Source organism: Anser brachyrhynchus (genome assembly GCF_964034855.1).
Source record: "Anser brachyrhynchus genome assembly, chromosome: 5".
Classification (NCBI taxonomy): domain Eukaryota; kingdom Metazoa; phylum Chordata; class Aves; order Anseriformes; family Anatidae; genus Anser; species Anser brachyrhynchus.
This window is the reverse complement of record NC_137699.1, coordinates 55,482,021-55,499,623: the sequence shown is the minus strand read 5'-3', so window position 1 is coordinate 55,499,623 and position 17,603 is coordinate 55,482,021. Positions and strand designations below refer to the sequence as shown.

Genomic DNA, 17,603 nt, shown 5'->3' with positions numbered 1-17,603 from the left:
CAGGCCCTCAGCCTCAGCAGCATCTGGTCCTTTCCTATCTCCATTCCTATGTCCCCGCAGATGGGTCTCCTCCTGGGACAGCGTCCTTCCTGGTCCAGGAGCTGGCCAGCTGCAGCCATCCCCACCGGGGTGCAGGGGCAAAGGGGTGGCCAGGGATCATGCAGAGAATCACAGAATCACAGGAAAACGTTGCTTTCCGTGGCATGGCTGCTCTGGGGAGCTGGCTTCTCTGCTCGCTGCTTGTTTTAAATTCCTGCATTCCTCAGCCTTTCCTTTACACGGGTCCCACGTAGTTTATTTTGGTCCCAATGAACAGACACTGTCATGCTGGTGCAAAGATGATTTGGATCAGTGTGGCTTGTTTTAAAGGAGCATAAATGTGGCTATGGAGGATCTGACCATGGGTCCATCTAGCGAGCATCCTGTCCCTGAGAGCCATCATGAAGGGATGTGCAGAGAGGAGAGCAAGAAGAAAGCATCAGACACTTCTCCAGCCTCCAACCATTTTCTGCTCGGGGGCTTCCTGAGCTAAACCGGGCTTGTAGCGAGCATGCAGCAATCCCCAGCAGGTTTCTTTTCCAGGAACTTCTCCAGGCTCCTCTTGAATGCATCCAAAACATGCAGCGAGGAGTCCCACACAGTCACCTGGTGTCTGAAGAACCACTTTCTTTTGCTTCTTTTGAAGGTGGGTGCTGCAATCTTTATTTCCTGCCTTTAATTCCTGTACTGAAAGAGACAGAGAATCTTTCCTTCAGTCTACAGGAAAAAAAAAAGTATTTCAAAAGACAGCTTTTAATGACCGTGTGGCCTGACAAGTGAGTTCTCCTGTTGCAGCAGCAGTGTAATGGAGTGCAGCTCAGCAGTGCCCAGCAGATCGGACAGCAGCTCTCCGTGCTCTCCGCAGCCTCCGCAGGCTCCATCCTTGTGAGAAAAATGACCACAATCACAGAAAATAGACAGAGCCCTTCTGGGCCTGGGTTTGTCCTCTCCTTCCAACACGTCAGCTGCTGCAGTAAGATGTATCTTCCTGCGCTGCTTACCTCTCTGGCAGCTTTACCCCGCCGTTAGCTCAGCACAGCTGCTCCGTGCAGAGGATGCAGTGGTCCAAAAGCTCAGCACAGGGGGCTCCAGCAGCCCTGAGCCACCACGCTGCAGCTCCCAGTCCCACCGAGAAACTGGGGACCAGCTGGGGACCATGCGGCTGAGCCTCATGGTGAGGAGGGGGCTCACTGGTGACAGCTTTTTCAACCCAAACGCCCCCCTTCTCTGTGCAGGCATCTTCTAGATGCCAGCAGTGTCTGGGTTAAAGATTTTTGTATTACACAAAGTTACTTAAAGCAGCTGAGTGATAGGCTCCTCAAAGGAAAATTTATAAATGTTAGCACGCATTCCTTAGTGGCACAATAAAAATATGTTGTACTTTAGGTAGCTGTTTTGCCTAGGGGAGTCCCAATAAAATCAATGATCCTTTTTCTTTCTTTAAAGTGAGCAAGATGCTCCAAGGCCCTTTATTTCCTTCACTGATCAGTGACTCAGAAATATTCTTCAGCGCAAATCTCTTCCCCGTAGATTTCCCTTTATCTTTGCTGCCAGCACTGGAGAAATGGGCTCTCAAAAGGGAAAAGCAGTGGTTGCATGAACTTTCTTCTTGCTTTATCTGTTCTCTAAAGAAAGTCTGGGGCTAACAGAGTCCCTCCATACCGTCATTCAAAGCAGTGGCGTGGGAGGTGAACAGAAGGAAGCTTGGCCCTGTTTGCTGAGTTATTCCCTAACAGGGGGCAGGGAACAGGGCACAGACAACCCAGCTGTGTCCAAAGCCAAGAGGCGAGTGAGGTTTCACCCCTCTGGATGGAGATGCAGGGTGTGATCTGTGGTGGGTGATCTTCTGCTGGGTGGGTAACCCGTGAAACAGCCCTGCCAAGAGACCTCCTCGTTTCCTCCCAGCAAGAAATCATTATTCTAGGATTATTCTCATTGCATGGGGAACCTGTGAAACAGCACAGTGGGAACCCACAGCAAGCAGCACAGGGCCCCACAGGAAAGGGCTCGCAAAAGCCCTGTTATTTTGGGAAGGTGAGAAGTGATACGGAGCAGGTGAAATCCCTTCCCTACTTTTCTTTTTGTGCCACTGAGCGATCCTGAAGGCTATTTGCTAAGCTGATCTTAATGATAAGAAAACATTGCTGATCAGTCAATGACTTCCAGCTGGAGCATGTGAGCTAACAAAACTCCTTAAAGAGGTTCAGAGCCCAGAGTGCTGTTTTTTTCCACAGCTGTATGTGGTATTGTTAAAGCAAACCAACCGGAAGGCATCTCTGAAACACTGAATTTGTGCTTTGGGAACGCGTTAGGGTGAAGTGAGCTGTGTCATCCCTCGTTCCCAGGTGGGTGATGCTTCTCTGTTTCCCTGCAGGGGCAAGGAAAGCTGGAGGGAAGGGGCGCTGAAGCTGAATGTGGGTGTGTGCAAGCGTACAGCGCTCATAACATCTTCTGAGTGAGAGGGCAGCTGGAGCAGAGGGCCTTGGGGTGGGAAGATGACTCTAGGCTGAGCTGGGATCAGAGCTGCACAGACTTGTTAGCGCAGTGCTGCGGCAGGACCCCCTGAGATGGGAAGCACCCTCACTGCGGTAGCCTGAATTTGCAGGGGTCTGAAGTTATTAGATGAGATGCTGGAAGCTTGCTTTTACTCTTTAATCTCCTGGTTTTCTGAGAACTTATGGTTTTTGCACCCCTTGGTTTTGGCACTACTGGAACTTTGAAGTGCTTCAAAGCCAGGCCTGAGCCTTCTTCCCCAGCTGGCTGTAGAGGCATTTGTGTGGTGTGACGGCTGCTGCACGTTGGGTCTGATGCCCTTCTTGTCAGTTCTTCACGTCAGACCATGTAAGGGGGCCCCAAGCTTCTATACCTGGGCTTTGAGGCCTTCCTTCAAGCAGCTTTTGCTCTAGAGTCTCCAGCATTTATTTCCCTCCCCACCAAGTACCTGCGGAAGCAGCAACAGAGATGTGGCCGCAGCAGGCTTCTGGCTCAGCGGTGCTGCTAGCAAGAAGCCCTGCCCCAAATGCTCTATGTGCTTATTTTAGAGTAGGGTCACATCCTCAGGAAGTAAAAACAAACAAAAACCCAGCTTTTTATTTTTCTTTCTATTTATTTATGTGTTGCTCAGGCTGCTGCAGACCCATTGCACCAACTCTTCATTGGTCAGTTCTGGGACCGTTTGCAGAGAAACAAGACCTCCTCTTTTGTTTTGTGTCCCCACAGAAACTAAATTTTCCAGGAATTTTCATTACTGCTGTCTATATGTTTACTTCTGAGTTTATTTCAGAGTAAACTCTTCTACTCCTGCTGAAGCCAATATTTTGCCAGAGATGCTCAAAATGTTCTGTGAATGAGCCCAAGGAACAGATTTCCTGGCTGATTAAAAACTGGCAAGGCTCCTCCAAAGTCAGGAGATATTAAGAGACAATAATTTTGGATTGCTATTAAAAAGCTTACAAGTCTGTAAACTACTGCATGAAGTTGTCTAGCAATGTTACCCCGTGAAGTTATATAAGTCTCCAGTAGAAATTGCTTTAACACTTGTATCCCTTTCCTTTCCAATGCTGTATCATGCAGTATAAATCAAAGTAAAAGTAGCTTTAATGCACTGTTTCAATCTCAGAAAGGTGTCTTTTTAAGATTACACTTAATGTGTTGGTTTTTTTGTTTGTTGTTTTTTGTTTGTTTCCTTTCGATTTTAAATAAAATGAAGCCTTTCTGACTATATGGATTAAGCAGCTGTGTGAACAGCTGAGATGCTTTTCATTGCAGCATCTCTGTTGGTGAGTGTCATGAGATGGGACACAGGTCTGGGGCATGCCAAAGCCCAAAAATCTAATAAGGAGGCTATAGCAAGCCAGAAAAATAAAGCAGTGTCTAAGCGTTTTGTTCAAACTGTGGGGATCGTGATATTTGAGATCTTTTTGGTCCTGATGCTCCTGGTAAGTTTCAATCTACCCTTTTGTCATCCTTACATGTCTCACCTGCCACGGGCAGCAGGCAGAGCTTGTTCCTTCCAGCCAGCTTTGTAATGACCCAATTCTTTTAATTTTAATGAAGTGTTCCCTTATAAAACCACTGCTATTGTTGCTGTAAGGATCACACTGGGCTGATTTTCATTGGGGTTTGCCTATAATGGGGTTGGTTTAGAGGTCCTGTTATCCAGCTTTTGCAGGGTGTACCCATGACAGTTCTCCCTGGTGCTGTTTGCACAGCAGTGGAGTACTTACACACTCTAAAATCTCAGCAGCTTTTGTTATTTTATTCTGAACATCTGCTGCAGGCATTCTCAATAAAAGCTATTTAACAGCTGTTGGCTAGACTCACCTCTCTTCTAAGGCTCTGACCTATGCCTATTGCACTATTGCTAAAGAGCTGTAGCTGTGCCCTGGGGGTGCTGGACTCTGCTGATCTAGCAAAAAAAAAAAAAGTGCCCTCTATACTGAGAATGAAGCCACCAGATTTAGGAAAGTTGCTGCCCAGGTAAGTAAATGCATCAGAAATCCTCAAGGAATCCTGTTTTTAGGAGATCTGAGGACATACTGGCTTTTTTTTTCCTGATTTTAAGATCTGTTTGCTCCTAAGTGGCTTAACCTAGGTTGCCTGCATGCTGTTATATCCTGTTTATCATTCAGGAGTTAGAAGCTATTAGATAAGCCCAGATTACTGCCCATGTAGTTCACAGTATCACAGATTTCTAGGTTGGAAGAGACCTCAAGATCATCGAGTCCAACCTCCGACCTAACACTAAGTACTCCACTAAACCATATCGCTAAGCTCTACATCTAAACGTCTTTTAAAGACCTCCAGGGATGGTGACTCCACCACCTCCCTGGGCAGCCCGTTCCAATGCTTAATAACCCTTTCGGTAAAGAAGTACTTCCTAACATCCAACCTAAAACTCCCCTGTCGCAACTTTAGCCCATTCCCCCTCGTCCTGTCACCAGGCACGTAGGAGAACAGACCAACCCCCACCTCTTTACAGCCTCCTTTAAGGTAACTGTAGAGAGCGATAAGGTCGCCCCTGAGCCTCCTCTTCTCCAGGCTGAACAAGCCCAGCTCCCTCAGCCGCTCCTCGTAAGACTTGTTCTCCAGACCCTGTTCAGACCTAGTTCAAACCTGGAACTAGTGGACATGAAAAAGACCACTTCTTTCAGAGAAGTGTTGATTCCAGCTCAGAGAAAGAGAAACATTTGATTTTTATATCCAGTGGTAGCACTGAGCACTCCTTCATTCATGAATGGAGACCACATTTGGTGGCTGGATGATTTCTCTAGATGTATGTAGAGGTCTATGAAATCATGCGAGGCAGTGGAAGAGTCAATTGCAGGATGATCATACCCTTCTATTAGTACAGGAACTAAAGATCATCAGGTGTAATTATCAGGAGGCTGGAATTTTTCCCCTGCCACACAGTTCTGCTGTGGATTGCATTGCTAGAGGATGTTATAGGTGATGGAAGTTAACGACAGTTCACAGAGTGAGTAGATAGCCACGGAAAATTAAATTCCATTGATGCCAGTTAATTACAAAGATGGTGTTCTGGCTCAAGGAGATGTTGATCCACAGATGTTTGGAGCAGGGAATGAGGAAAGTATATCTGGTGGGGAAAAGAAATCACTGTATGCATGCTCTGTTCCTGTGCTCTTCCCCTGAGCATCCGCTGTTGGAGCCAGGACGTAGGACTAGATGGACCTTCAGTGTGACCCAGTTTGCTCTAAAGCTGGAGAATATCTACCATGGAAAGTCTCCATCTGCCCTGTCAAAGACTTCCTAAAAGCTAATGTAATAACGACACATGATAGTTGCTGTTCTTCCATTTGTTTAAATGACGTGGAAAACACAGTCAATGCAAGAATAGAACAAAACCCAAGTTGCACTGAAAGCCTGTTCTTGACAGTGCTGTGGGCTCTGCTGTTTTGCAAGAAAAATTGCCTTGAAACAGGCAACTGCATGTTTCCATCACAGTTGTTATAGTAGCTTAAATCTCTGTACAGAGAAAAATTTGAACATATTTTTCCCATATTTAGGGTTAGATTCCTTTCCCAGGCTCAGCTGTGGAGATGTATTAATGTTCTGAAACTTTCTTTACAGAGCTGCTGGAAGAAAGTAGAAGGAATTTTATCCTGGTATGTTTCTCTGTGCTGGAAATTGCTTTGAAACCCTCTAAGGTTGTGAATAATACCGAATTCCATCTTTGTGCTGACAAAAGTGAGTTTTGTTTCAAGTGACATCTATTCAACATAATAAGTAAAAGGTCTAAGTAATATTTGCTTTGTCCCTCACAGCTAGAGAGTTATTTCTGTGTCAGTTTTGATTGAGTCACTGCAGTTGCAGCCGGTTCACTTGTAGGTCTCTGAGGTCTGGAAGAGCTCTCACGTAGCTTTTTGTGCTTGCCACCTCACGCTCCTGGGCAAACCTGTCAATAATGCTCAGCCCTTCTCAAGTTGATCTCTTACAGGTTCAGTTGGATGCACATTTTCATCAGTGTTTTTTCTCCTATCTATTAATAGTGAGGACATTCGGAGCAGCCTGCTTATTTTCACGAGGGCTTCTCCTATGTTATTTTGACATAATTTTTGCCTTTTACCTCCTGTCTTCAGGAAATCATAAGACTCTGCAGTATTCACATGTGTGTGCCTGGCATACGTTACCAAGAACTGGTTCCTACGTGGATAAGTGGTTTGGGGGCTGAAGTTCAAGTTTTTTTGCATGTGCTAGAAGGGTTTTGCTTGCTTGTCTTTTTAATAAAATTACTTGGGAAGGGAGGAGGGGGGAATATTTGCATTCCTGGCAATATTATCTTGAGAGGCCTTGTATGCTCACAAGCTCTTTATAATTATGAGAAACTTCATCTGGTAATATGTTTCACTTCTAACATTTCTTGGGGAAAAGGGTAAGAATTATCTTTTTTAACATAAAATGATTTGTTGGCAAAGTTCCTGTCTTTATTTTTAATTCACAAAGCAATTCCTTGTGGCCCAGTGATGTTCCTTATTTCATGCTTATCTGTACTTGCACAGTCACCTTCCTTGTGAGAGGTGTTGTATTTTATTACGACCTTGCTGTAACGATGTCTCTGAGGACATAGTAGCACCTGTCTCTATCTTCTTCATTGCACCCTTTTTGTTTAGGGATAATGCTGGATGATTTTCAACAGCATAATCCACGTCAAGAGTCTTGCATCTATTTCTGGTCTTTTCTTGCATGGTGTCCCTCAAACACAGGGACCTCTTCCTCCAGCCAGGTTGCCTCGAAGGTTCATTACTTTCTTGTTCTTCCATCTAAGAGGCTCCAATCCTCCTCTCCATTTCTAGAGCTGAGAAACCAGTTCTGATAGGACTGTATGCTTGAATCTCCCAGATGCCTGTCAATGTCAGGGCCAGAAATCCCCATGGTCCTGTGTGCTGCCCGTATGTGGATGGTGAGGCTGCCCTGTAAGGGTAAGTCACATGTGTTCCTTTCTCCTATGGCAAGAGGAAGAAATAGCAAAGAATGTAGAAAGCTAAGGAGAAATGGGCACTCAGTCAACTTCTTTGTTGTGTGAGAATGGTAAAAAAAAAAAAAAAAAATCTTTTTTTTTCTTTTTTACATTAGCAATTCATGTCTTGTCTACCCTGTTTGTTTTTTCTTCACCGGAGAACTAATAGTATTATGACAGTGCAAGTAAAAGCTGACGAATTTCGAGTAGAATTGCTTTTCCTACAAAATGTTTTAAGCAGTCTGTATTTAGCTAACATTTATCTAACTCCATTCCTAACCAACAGTTGGAAGAGAAAAATCTTTGCAGTTCAACACCTCCTCCTTTCCCCCTTTCACTAGAAGCTGCAAAACCTCCCACTCTGCTTCTCTAGATCTTCCGCGTAGACCTCTGCCAAAACACAACTTGATGTTTGGTATTTTTTGTATAAGAAAAAGCAGAAAACAAAACACATCCAGCCTCTCATACACAAAGAATCAGAACAGGGCAGGAGTCCAACTTGCCTCCCTTCCCATATTTCCTGATCATCTCCTCTCGCAGGGGCAACCAAGGCCCTCTGCCGCGTGCTCTGCCCACCGACCTCGCTATGTCTCTGTGGCAGGAGTAATATCAAGGCCATCTCCGATATGATCCTGTTCCACAAGGCAGGCACCCAAAAAAAAAAGGACTTTCCCAAGCCCCTGAGCATTTGGCAGCAAATGCGATCTTGTCTTTGACAGCTCGGAACAAACTGTCTGGTGATGCCATCAGCTCACAGTAAGGACATTGTGTCTCCCTTGCAGTTATCATTTCTTCGGTCATTAACTGCTTCTCATGCAATTTGTAGGTGTGGAAGCTTTTCTCCAAAGCAGAGCATGGCCAGGCTTCCCAAGGCTTTGCCCAGGAGGTGGCAGGCAGAGGGCGTCTGCTCCGTGGTCACCTGCCAGCACTGGGGAGAGGCTGTGTTGGAGCAAAACAGGCTGTGCGAGGCCTTGGAAAATGGGCTTCTCACCCCTCTGTGGGCCAAGTCAGCACAAAGAAAACAGAGCAGGCTCCATGCCTGGGCTTTTGGCCAACCTGTGGGCGAGGTCCAGTCTGGGACAATTGAAGGAGCCCTGTGCAATTAGCTCCTGGCTGGCGTGGGGCGATGGCTGCGCCAGGGTCACCGGGCACTCTTAGAGGAGCAGGTTGTACACACACCATGTTAGAGCTGGTGGAAGGGAAGTGGGAATACTAGAGCCTACTTTGCTTATTTTTTATTGTTTAGAAACTCTTTTCCCTTAAGCCTGCTGACCATCTGGGAAACTTCACTGCAATCTCTGAACTACTGACAGCAGCCAGACTTTCTTCCTTCTTGTCATGAGGGAAAAGTTAAATCCTGCCCACACTGACATGCAGGTAATATCAATACCGGCACAGAGGACCTCCAAGAGCTCATTTTTCAACAGGATGCTTTACCTCCAAGATGACCTCTTTCCAGCCTTTGGCAGCCACAGAAGAACAGCAGCTCTGGCATCTCAGGCTGCATAACTGGCACTGCTCAGCCAAATCTGGGTGGATGGTCCCAGACAACTCAAAGCAGTTTTGTGTGGTAGGTAGGCTCACCTCTTCCTTGGTTTCCATCTCTATACATTCTGAAGGATGTCATAAGAGGCTTTTTTTTTTGTGTGAGAAACCTGTGATGCACACCAATGGATTAGCCTTCTAATCTCCTTATTGTGACTGTCCCCTTAGAGGGCCACTGCCACTGTAGTTGGGCTGATGGTTGAGAAATACAAGTTCTTCCAGGTAACTCTTAAAGAAATGAGTCCATCAAACCACCATGAGAGTTTCTCTTCCTATGCTGCAAAGCAAAATGAAAGCTTCAGCATGTGGTGAGCAAGGGAATGCAGTCCTGGCGTGTCCATGAACTGGGCATGTGCCCACATCACAGTGCTCCTACTGCTAGAAAATGAAATATCAGTATTTTCTGCTCTTCCCCTTTCTTACTTTATTTTTTCCCCAAAATACCATTTGCGAGCCCATGGTCCCACCATGTGAAACCTGTTTCAAGCCTGACTTCTCCTGCAACTTTCCCATGACCAGTGGTGCAACCTGCTGAACATGCCACGTTTCCCAAGACTGTCTCAGGATATCCTGTATCCCAATCCAAGGCTTTCAGGCTGAACAAGCAGATCTCTCCAGAAATTTTGCTACTTTAGAAAGCACAGGCAAAATTTCTCCCAATTATTAACAGCTTACACCAGGGTAGGACTCTTGTGCCTCTTGGTGAAGGTGGGTGAAATAGCCTCTCTCCACAGATGTTCTCCAAAGCTCCGGTTTGCAGGTCGGAGGTTACAGAGTAGGTGGTGGCTGCTGCCTTTCTGAGCTCAATGTTCTCTGGAAATCATTCTGGTAACTACGTTATAAAGTCCTCCAGAACTGGAACATTGCCCCCATCCTATTTAATATTTTCTGTGGCTTGCAAAGAAAGCCTTGACAGCTTGCAGATGTAGATGCTGGGAGATGGGTAGCTCACAAAAGGAGCCCAGTGCTGGAGCCCCTTGGTACATTAGGTTGAAGAAAGTAGGTTGGTTGTGTCAGTGCAGCCAAACAGAACGATCCTCATCCAGAAGTGAAAAGTGGGGGCAAGGCTCATTGTGTGGGAGGGGGTTTCATGAAAGCCAGTGCTTCTGAAAGCTTCTGGAGAGAGAGAGGGGGAGGCCGTGGTGGACGGTAAGATGAGGGGGTGTGGGGGCACGCTGTGCTGATGGCTGAGAGCTTACACAGTTCTCTGGTGCGTAAAGCAGGGAGTGGGTGGGAGCAGGGAGATTGCATTACCTGCGTTTGGCACTGCAGCTGCTGTTTGGATGCTTTATCCAGCCCCCATGTGCTAAGGTTTCCTCCTTTGTCCTACCTACCTGGGGGGGGGAGAAGGGGGTAGTGAGGAAAGATGGGAAACTGAGCCTTGTGTATGGCTGGGATCACCCCACCTAATATTAGGCACCAAAACAGGGTCTCAAGGCTTTCTTTGTACAGCTGGTTAAGAGAGAGGTCCCTCCAGGGGCAGCTCAGCCCCTCGGGGTGCTGAGGGGGTGCAGGGCAGGTAGGGCTCTGGCTGGGGCACCCTGCTGAGTGCCTCCCAGGGTGGTTAAGGGAAGATGGCATCGCACACCCACAGACCTTCGCCAGGGAGGGGTGCTCGGTGGGGGAGCTGACAGACGAGCACGTGCCTACATGAGTCCACTTGCCATTGCGCTGCCCGTGCTGTACTGTGAATTGCGTTGCCATTAACCTTTGCACTGTTAACTGCCTCTCATCCATCCTAATTACCAGTGGAAGCGATGATGGTGCCTTACAGAGGGAAGCAATTGGTCAGGAGCGCACAGCTGATGTGCACGAGATCCAGCCTGAAATCAGAAAGAAAATGTAATTCCCTTCTAAACCAAAATCCTGCCTTTAAAGGCAGATAGAGCTAGAAGAGCTTCTGAGAGAAGCTGGACCCAGGCAGTCGGACACCTGGTTATGGTGGGGATTTTCCACGGGGGGGTGCAAACGCCTGCTCTGCCAGCAGTGGGATGAGGGTTTGTCACAGAGCTGCTGGTTTTAGGGGAAATCCTGCCCTGGACTGCAGGAAAAACTCCCTGACAAATTCAGGAGCCACAGCTGGTGGTGGAGCACTTGCACCCAAGTGCCTGGTCAGGTTTTGATCGTATGTTTTCTAAATGGGTAGCTCAGATTCTCCCCTTCCCTCTAGCAGGGCAATGAACTGCGAAGCCTGCATGGTATGGAGACAGAAGGAGGGAGGGAAACTTCTGGCTGGCCGTGTGCTCCTTCCCCTGGTGACTTTCTTTTTTGAACACACACACAAAAGAAACAAGCAATTTCAAACTGAAAATGCCATTTAGATGCTTTTTGTCAGAAATGCTGATGTAAAGATTTTTTAAGTACTTTTTTCTTTTTTTTTTCTTTTTTCATCTGGACCTGTTAGCTGACCTCAGCGTGATTTTGTTTGGAGCAGCACAACGTGCCAAGCCTCCAATTCTCTAAGCACTGCTTTCCTGACCCACCCTGACTAACCTGCCCCGTACAAGAGGCCGATGAGGACGGTGAGCAGAGCTGCCCCGGGACGATGGGGACGGGTGTGCAGCAAGCCAGGGCAGGCGGCCAGCACAGGCGGCTGCTGTTCGGGATGACAGAAGAGGGAGAGCGAGTGCCGCAGTGGCTCGCATTCATCATCGATCGGTGACCTCCAAGGGAGGGCGAGGACGGAGCCAGCTGAGCTCTGCGCTTAGGTTAGCGAGGCTCCAAGTAAGACTCAAGTGAAATTCAGTGTTGACAGAGGCTAACTAATGGGTCTTCAGAAGATTAATTCGAAATGCTTATACTTTATTGAGCCTCCCAATTAGCTGTGACGGCCCAAGGAGCAAACAACCTGGCAGGCTGCTGCAGAGAGCTGGCTCCCCGAGCAGGAGTGACAAGGACGTGGCGAGCAGGGTGCTGGACTGCTGAGATGTGGAAAATGAGGCTGAAAAAATGCCATGCTGCAGGATTTGTAGTAGAGTGGGTCTGTCATCCTTAGTCACCAGCTGGGGAGGGTGACAAATGCACTGAGCACCGTTGTCCCCCCTGGAAGGTGGGCGCAGGTGGGTGCTGTCGGCAGGTGGCCAAGAGGAGCATCAGGCACAGCAGGGATCGAGCCCAGGCTGGTGAGAACCTGGTGCAGGGCAGCGGTGAGTGGCAGGGTTTTTCTTTGGGACTGCAAGCACCAGGTGAGAGGGATTAATTGGTCCTAGCCTGGTGTGGCTGAGAAAGGCAGAAAGCAGATGAGGTGCTTCTGCTGCCCATCAGGGCTAGGGGTGCTTGGAAGCAGCCAGACCTGCTGATGGGGTGCAGCACCAGGCAGCTGAAACTGATATTTCCGTGGCAACCTGGCATCCTTTCCACCTCCTCCATGGACATCCTGGTAGCCCAATCAGATCCTACACCTCCCACAGAAGGGGGTAGGAGCATCCAGCTGGGGACTGAGGATGGGGGGAGGCAGGGTGGCAGCACCCCCCCCCCCCTTCAGGCAACTGTAAATTGCCTTGGAAAACAGCACCTCTGGCAAACAGGAGGAAAGAAATCTGCTCTTTTGTTGTTGCTGTTGCCTGTTTTGTTCTTCCATGCTTGACAAAGCTGGGCTTTGTACTCATTCACTGTAAATAAACAGAATTGCACCTGGGACACATCTGAATTAGATTCTCAGTTTTTCCAGTGAAGAAACAACCTTATGAATTCCTGACTATTGGCTAATGGCTCCTTCCAAGAGAGTAAGAGTATAATAGAGCTATTAAATAATGCGCTTTCAATGTTTGCCTTCAGTTGTGAGCGCAGCTCCATGACCACGCTTCCTGCAGGAGCGCCTCAGCCAGGCACCTGGAGGTAAAGGGGGCGATCCCAGGCTTTGCCTCGCCCCAGGTTTCCCTCTACATTTGGGTGCCTGTGGGCTTCAGCGGAGGCAGGTGATATCTCTAGAGGTGCTGAGGGTCTGTGCTGGGAGACTGCCCCATTTCCCTGCCTTGGAAGAGAAGGGTGAAAATGTGCCAGGACTGCAAAGCATCAGGGCAGGCAATAGATGCGAATGCCAGTCTATATAGAGGCAGCAAATTAGAAAAAAATTAACCTTATGTAATTAGGCTCAAAGGCAGTACACTTCTCTAGCTCTCTCCTGATACCCGGCTGGGGACCTCAGCTGCTGGGTTTCTAATGCTCGTGACCCAGAGCCCTTCTGTGCATGGGAGCAGGTTGCCCATATGGTGGCTTGTGCCTTATGACCACAGGTTGGTGAAAAAATTTCTTCCAAAAATTAGGCTGTGAAGATGTTTCTACTCTGCACATTTAGCTATCCACCTAAATCATTAGTGCACAAATAACTTCAGGTGCAAAGTCCGACAAATTCAGTCTGAGTAGAAGATTAATCCATAGTGTTTGGGTTTATTTTATTTTATTTATTTTATCTTTTTCTTTTTTTCTTTTTTTCCTTTTTTTCTTTTTTGTTCTTTTTATTACTTTGCTTTTCTTTGGTCTCCTGACATTGTGTGCACACTTTCACAGGAATGTGATGGGCCTTTTAAAATATGCATGGCAGAAGTAGAACAAAGCCGTATGACTTGTGCACAAGCAAAGCTGGTTCAAATAATTCCTGAGGTAAATCAAGCTTGTGAAATTCAAGGTTTCATAAAAAAAAAAAAAATTGGCTGAGTTTGCAAACAGTGTAGTTAGCTTGAAAAAGACTTGAGGGTTTTTGGTCTTCAAAATAGCACAACCAGATGGCAATAGACTATTTTTGAACTTCAGTTACATAATTTTGCTAAATGTTTTTCTTCCCTCTGTAATTTGAAATTATCCGTAATTCAGGCTGAGCTGCTGCCGCGCGTGGGGGACTCCTGATATAAAGACGTTCGCAACATGCTGCCCGTGTCAGGAAGGGGAGCGGCACCAGGAGCTGTGGTGGCCCCAGCCCTTCGGTGGTCCCAGGCACAGCAAACGATGGACCAGGTCCATGCAGGGTGAGGTGGGGGTCCCGGGAGAGGCAAGTCACAGCCAGGAAGGCGTTTCGGTGCCCAGGGAGAAGGTGCATGGACACTAAAAGCTGTCCCAAGCAACGCCTGGGAGAAGAGGAGATGATGTGCCTGTAATTAAGAAAGGTCCTAAGTGGTCTTATGCAAAGGGACCAGAAATGCTTTAGGGGAAAGGAGTGAGGTGTTTGTCCTCCCCACACCATGCTGCCACACCAGAACCTGGTGGTGTTTGGAAGAAAAAGCCTTAAGTGACCACTGATGTCACTTGAATGGTGAGAGGGGAAGATACCGGTCCTTCTCAGCTCCTAAGTGACACAGCTGTGAAACTCCACCTGAAGCAAGACTTGCATAAGGGCCTGCTGATGAGACAGAAATTATGCTGCTCTGGAAACAGTGAAAATAGATTTAATAGGGCTTTTTTCCTCCTTGAGAGACCTTAAAGAGCTTTGTGAAAGAGGTCAATGTTTATTTTTCTAGTTTCAGCCTTCAGCATAACTAGAACTGAAAGCCAGTCAGGTAAGGAGAGTTTTCCTTTTTCTAGTGTGTGGTGTTTGGTTTTGTTTGTTTGTTTGTTTTCCTTCTTCCCTGCTTCCTTGGGGCATTTGAGTACCAGCGTGGCTTCTCCCATCCTGAGGACACTTGTGGATCTGCAGAGGAAGTGAAAACTCAATTACAATTTGCAGGAGTTTGAAACAGATTCTAAAGCACGCCAGTTAAAGGATGCTTTCTGAAATACCAATTTTGGTTTTAATTCAAAAAAATCAGATTGTTAGCTTCCTATTACACCATGAAAATAACTACAATTCCGGATAATGCAAATAAAATTTGTATCTGCTTTTTCCTCTTCTAACTAATATTCTTCTGTTGACTAGGCCATATGCATGCATTTGTCATGTGTCCCCACTTGTGCTGTACATTCATCATGTAGAACAGCAAATAGTTCACGTCACTATGCCAAGCTGAAAAAAATGATAATAGACAATTTTCCACCAGAAAATTTGAATTTTTGTCAGGGATATTTTTGAAAAGATATTATTTTACTAGTCTAACTGATATCACTAGAATGGAATTGCTGAGGATGCACGGTGGTTCAGAAAACCTTGCACTCAATTTTTATTTTTTTTAATACCAAAATGAATGTCCTAAAAATCTTTCTTAAAAATTTTACTCAAAATTTTGACTGAAATCTGATCCATTCTTGAGATTTTAAAATAGGGCATTTGCTACAAAGCAGATGTTTGGTTAACTGCCCACTACTGACAAACTCTCTTCCCTAGGTGGCCCAGTGCTGACCTCCTCACACCACAGACTCCCATACGATCACCCTGCAGCAACTCCTGGGTCAAGTCCATACAAATCCCATCAGTCTTTGGATTAGTGAGATTAGGGCCTCCTTCCAGGCATGGGCCCAGTCTTGATTTCTCCATTTCTGTGGTCTCCCTCCAAGATTTCCATTACCTCCCATGTACTTGTGAGTTTAGCCCTGGCTTTAGTGATCCTGACTCTGATCTGCATGGTGGAAAAACCTTGATGTGGCCAAGAGGCCAGGACACCGGCCACGTGCCATGAAGAGCTCAAGGAGGGGATGCTCCCACAGTTATTTGCAGCAGATGAGAAGACAGCCTTTCTTTTTTTTTTTTCCAGTGTCCCAAAATGAATGTGTCCATAAGTGAGTATTTCTCAGTGTAGTGTCACTCAAGTGAAGAAGAATGGGTGGCTCAAACCAGTCTATGTTGCTCAAAAGAATAACAAAAATGATTTTTGCAGATTGCTCTGATTCTGATTTTTTTAAATATTTTGATTTGGGATCAAAGCTGAAAAAAAAAAAAAACAGGTATTTGTACAGCCCTAATTTGAGCTCTGTGGAGTGCAGTGTTGGCTCAGTCTACTGGAAATAGAGACGATTCACCAAGCCGCAAATGTCTCATTGTTCAAATCTCCCCCCAGCATGTCTCTGCCGTTGCCCACAGTGTAACGTTACCCCACACCACACATCCTGTGTAGATTTGCTGGGTCTCTCTAGGGTTTGTGCCTTCTCAGCATCTGCGAGACTACTGAGTCTGAACAAGTTGGTCTGCTTTTACATTTGAATCTTGAGCAGTTTGTGAGAGCGGGGTGCGTGGTATAGGAAAGGTACAGCTGTGACTTCTAGACTTGTCTTCTGTCCTTCCCTAGGTCTTCCCTCCCACCTCTTCCTGTCTTCTTCTGCAGAGCCGGGCATGGAGTCGCTTCATGGCCCAGCTCTGACTGCGCTGCCAGCAGCTGCACAAACTGCCTGTACTTCTCTCCTGGAAGCAAAAATGAGGCTCTTCAGGAGCTGGAGTGGCTCATGCTGGAAAAGACTTGTCGAGAAATGGGGTGGCTGCACATGCAGGTGGGCAGGAGAGACCTGGCCACAGCTTGCTGCCAGCTCTTACACACATTACCTGTGCAGTAAAAGCTCACTGTAGGAGAGAGCCAGCACTGGGAGGAGAGTTGGGTGTTTTGTCCATGGTGCGACGGCGTACTGCACTTTACTAGGATCCTGGGTGTTTATTCAAGCTTTAAAATGTTTGGGAGACAGACGGGATATAGGTTGCAATCTAGCTGTTCTAGCTCACGGAGCAGGATTAAATGAACCTGGGCTTGAAAGGTGAATCCAGGACACAAGGAAGGAGTAAGAACCCCGGAGGAGTTTTTTGCTTCCAGGTATTTGAACAATATCCTCTAGAAAGGAGATGGTTACACCTTAATCCACTGCTGACATGTCCTCTGTTGCAGGACCAGATGAAGCAGTGTGCTTTGCTGCTTTTCCCTGCTTGTTTGACTCACTTTGAAGCTGACAGGCAGACATGCTCACGTCTCTTCCTGGCACTTACTAAGAGTGTTTCATCCCCCCCCCCCCTTAACCCCCCCCATCACCATCAGCCTGGGCGTTCCTCCTGCTTCGTTTTATACCACAAGTAGCCCACAGCCTTAAGCCAAAATTACAGGGCTTGTGATTACAGCAGAAAATTTAGAATAAGAAAAAGAAAAAAAAATCTAAACCCTACATCTGCTCCAGAAACTGTTTGTGGCTGGAGGAAATCATGCCCGCCCTGTAGATCTGCCTCCATCTCTGGCCTTGAGGATGTGGTGAAACCTGGTTTATTTGTGCTCACTCCTGATGCTTGCACTCTGAGAATCCAGCTTATGTCAGCTCATGCCTTCTAGTTTTTTAGCCATAGTTGGCCCACGAAGCCAACAAGTCTCTAAACCAGTGCTGCCTTGTGCACAGTGCCTACCCTGCTGGGTCCCAGCCTCGAAAAGGTGAAGAGGTGAGTTTTCTGTGCATGTATCCTTGTGGGACTCATTAGTGCTGTGTGAAAAAGAAGTAATGAGGACACAGGGATCTACAACAACATGGAAGGACGTCAACAGCATCATACTCAGGCCATTGGGCTTGACAAACCTGGGAGATGATGTGGATGAGATAGCAGCCAAAGCAGCGGAGCACCAGTGAACAAAAGCTCGGCCCACCATCCATGACCATCTCAGGGAGCAGAAGTAGCTGCACGGGTTACATGGGATAAGCACATGCCACACAT

General features: G+C 46.9%; 1 long non-coding RNA gene across 1 annotated transcript; it reads left to right on the top strand.

Annotated features, from left to right (window-relative positions):
• Window positions 1-2,268: 2,268 nt before the first annotated feature.
• On the top strand, window positions 2,269-16,921 carry LOC308195663. Its single transcript, XR_013951703.1, has 4 exons — window positions 2,269-2,384; window positions 6,130-6,246; window positions 11,466-14,553; window positions 15,315-16,921. It is a non-coding gene; the product is annotated as an uncharacterized lncRNA (long non-coding RNA).
• The last annotated feature ends 682 nt before the right edge of the window (window positions 16,922-17,603 follow it).